We start from the raw sequence: 4,107 nt of genomic DNA on the forward strand, positions 1-4,107 counted from the left end.
TTTAAATTTAAAGCTCTAATTTTTTTTATAAAATTTTAATTTGACCCCCAAAATTCTACCTCCAAATTCCATCACTGATGAATATAATCTGACCATTGAATAGAAAAATCGTGGCCAAACGAAAAGGTAATCAAAATTGGCGGGTCATTAACCGAAATACGGAGAAAATAAGGTGCAAGGACTGAAAAAAATCATTGTATGACCACGGCGGCTGGTAAGAAAACGAGAGCAGACCATTAAGACAAAGGACAGTTGGTGAAGAACACAAGAGAGCCGATACAAATACTGCTTCACGAGTCATAAACTCAACACCAAACTCATACCGAACCCCCTTTCTCTGCAATTCCCCAGGCTTCAAGGTATGTTGGATTCGAATTCTGGGTTTGTTTTTTTATTGGATTTCGATTTCAAAGCCTGTTTATTCATGGTGATCCATCCATGCAATGAATTTTTTTTTGTTTGATATGTTTTGTCTTGCATGTTATCGATCAATCCGTTGAATGCTAAAGAAACCTTCGATTTTCATGTCTTTATCCAGCTCTCTCACATTTCCTTGAATTCAGATCATGCAAGAACCAAGACAGAACATCTGAACATGTTCTTGTTGACTTTAATTTCATTGATTTTCTCGTTTGATATGAATTCTGTGTCGGGTTTTTAGGTTTTAGTTTGAAGTTCCCATTTTTTTTTCTTTTTCTGAATGCAGATCATATTAGAAAATGGGATCAGGTGAATGGTGCCTTCAAAAAAGAGAGAGTATTAGGAACGATTCGTTTTCGGGCACCGAGAATGTGCCCGAAATCGGGTGCCTCTCGATTATCGTTCTCGGTGCCTCTGGTGATCTTGCCAAGAAGAAGACTTTCCCTGCTCTGTTTCATCTTTATTGCCAGGTTGAATTTTTGGATTCATTTGATCAATTTTTCTTCTGTGGGGGCTAAGTAACCTTACATGGTAATGTTATGTTTGCAGGGATTTCTACCGCCGGACGAGGTGCACGTTTTCGGCTATGCGAGGACTAAGATTTCGGATGATGAGTTGAGAAATCGCATTCAAGGGTGAGACGTCGGTTACTCTTTTGGCCAAATGCATTGATTTTGAATAATGTCAATGGTATGGCTTGACAGATTGTAATCGAAATGACAGATATCTTGTGAGCGAAAGGAGTACTTCGCGTTGGAAGATGTATCGAAGTTCTTACAGCTGGTCGGTACAAGCCTAGTTAGTTATACAGGGATTTCTACCGCCGGACGAGGTGCACGTTTTCGGCTATGCGAGGACTAAGATTTCGGATGATGAGTTGAGAAATCGCATTCAAGGGTGAGACGTCGGTTACTCTTTGGCCAAATTGCATTGATTTATGAATAATGTCAATGGTAGGCTTGACAGATATGTAATCGAAATGACAGATATCTTGTGAGCGAAAGGAGTACTTCGCCGTTGGAAGATGTATCGAAGTTCTTACAGCTGGTCGGTACAAGCCTAGTTAGTTATACTTTAACATGCTTCAGTCCTATTATTTTAACTGTCAATTGTTATTGTTTTTAGATTAAATATGTAAGCGGGACGTATGATGCGTCGGAGACTCTTTTATCTTGCACTCCCACCGTCGGTGTATCCGTCTGTTTGCAGGATGATCAGGAAATATTGCATGAATAAATGTAGGTTACTTATGCTTCATGAACAATGGTGCTGGAATTTATCATTTTCACATGATATATTATAAGGCCTTTTTCAGGAAATAATTTTATTTTCTGTGCTTTCTTCATATTTGTTTCGTTATTCACCGAACTGCGTAAATTTTCCATTCTATATTCTCATGATCAGAAGCTTTAAATGGTTCTGTCCCGGACTTTTTATTGAGGGACACAATATCTTGTCTATTGGAAGACAATATCTTATGTATTTCGGGTTTTTCCCCAGCGGATCTTGGTGGATGGACTCGAATTGTTGTTGAGAAACCATTCGGCAAAGATTTAGGCTCTGCGGAAGAATTGAGTTCTCAGATCGGAGAGTTGTTTGACGAACCACAAATTTACCGCATTGATCACTACTTGGGAAAGGAATTGGTCCAGAACCTGGTAATCAATGTGTAAACAGGGTGATTTGTATTTCCTGATTTCTTTTTCGGCTCGGCTCATATCTGGCTTTATGTTACTTGCAGTTGGTTCTTCGTTTTGCTAATCGCTTCTTCTTGCCCCTTTGGAATCGTGACAACATTGATAATGTACAGGTTAGTATCCTTCTTTTGCAGATGTTTGGAAATCATAGAGTGCTACAGGGTGTTGATTAGTTTACGATTTATGTGGATGTTTATCGTTATTGGACTGGTCTTCGATTCTTCTGGCAGATTGTATTCAGAGAGGATTTCGGAACCGAAGGTCGTGGTGGATATTTTGATGAATACGGGTACGTTCCGTAGCACTTATTTCCGATCCACATTCTATAGGAAAGCTTATCAAGAATCACTTTGTATGTGATTTGAACGTTGAATATTCGATTCTTAGTTCCTTTTCCTTTTGTGCAGCATTATCCGCGATATTATCCAAAATCACCTGCTACAGGTAATTGCTATAAACCGAGCGAAAACAAGCTGTAGGAAGAACATGCTACGTACCATTAGCCTACTCGAGTTATTTATCGAGTTCATACCAATTGCAGGTTCTTTGTCTTGTTGCCATGGAGAAGCCTGTCTCTCTTAAACCCGAGCACATACGCGATGAAAAAGTGAAGGTGCACGTCTTTTCACTACACACTTTAGGAAGTGACTACTAGTTGTTTCGTATCTATTCCCGCTAAACAGACCGATTAAGTTTCGATCTATTTCGTAGTGTATGGTTGATGCAATACCCACCTTTTAAGTTCTTATTTTCCTTCTACTTTAGGTGCTCTTAGTCAGCCCTTTCTTTACTATATGCTGATTATGAAATCCAGGTTCTTCAATCGGTACTTCCGATTAAAGACGAAGAGGTTGTACTCGGACAGTATGAAGGTTACCGAGATGATCCGACAGTTCCCGATCACTCAAATACCCCGACGTTCGCAACTGTTGTTCTGCATATACATAACGAAAGATGGGAAGGTGTCCCATTTATACTAAAGGCTGGGAAAGCATTGAATTCGAGAAAGGCCGAGATACGTGTTCAGTTTAAGGACGTTCCCGGTGATATATTCAAATGTATGACAATAGAACTTTAAGATTCTTTATAATTTTGCATATACAATAGCTTGGTTCTTCGATTAAATCATGATGAAATGCGATGATCTTCTGTTTAGCTAAAAAGCAAGGGAGAAATGAGTTTGTCATACGCTTGCAACCTTCCGAAGCCATGTATATGAAGCTAACGGTGAGTTTGCTAATCTTATCGTGTCGTCTAAAATCTATTAGAACTAGAATAACAACGACCGAGGATCTTCGTGATGGTGATTTCGGATGTTTCGTTTATGTTTATAAATTTTCAGTGGGACGAAAACTGCAGACGTGTTTGTTTGCTGAAATTATGAGATCTTTGTGCTTGCATATTGACTTGCAATTCGTCTCCGATGCAGGTGAAGCAGCCCGGACTGGAGATGTCAACTGTGCAAAGTGAGCTAGACTTGTCGTACGGGCAACGCTATCAAGGTGTTACGATCCCGGAGGCTTATGAACGTCTTATTCTCGACACGTATGATCCTTTCCCTTGCTCCGATCCTTGAAATATTAATGTCTGCAATGCATACTATTAAGGCTAGTCGGTCCGGTTATGCGGATCAGAACTATGATAACTAGTTTCGCTTTTGGTCATGTAGGATAAGAGGTGATCAGCAGCATTTTGTTCGTAGAGACGAGTTGAAGGTAAGAATTCGTATTTACTCAAGAAGACGATAACTCATAGGGGATTCGAACTAATGTTCGTGTTGCTTCATACATCAGGCGGCATGGGAGATTTTCACGCCTCTTCTACATAGAATCGATAACGGTGAAATGAAGCCAATTCCGTACCGACCAGGTAGCCGCGGACCGGAAGAAGCAGACGAGCTTTTGGCTAAAGCCGGTTACGTTCAAACACATGGATACATCTGGGTTCCTCCCACCTTGTAGAATCTTGCGGCAGTCCGTCATGGTCGCCA

General features: G+C 40.2%; 1 pseudogene; it reads left to right on the forward strand.

Moving 5' to 3' along the window:
- Nucleotides 1–264: 264 nt before the first annotated feature.
- Nucleotides 265–4,107, forward strand: LOC120123569 (annotated as a pseudogene).

This window comes from Hibiscus syriacus, unplaced genomic scaffold (genome assembly GCF_006381635.1).
Source record: "Hibiscus syriacus cultivar Baekdansim isolate YM2019G1 unplaced genomic scaffold, ASM638163v2 tig00110402_pilon, whole genome shotgun sequence".
Classification (NCBI taxonomy): domain Eukaryota; kingdom Viridiplantae; phylum Streptophyta; class Magnoliopsida; order Malvales; family Malvaceae; genus Hibiscus; species Hibiscus syriacus.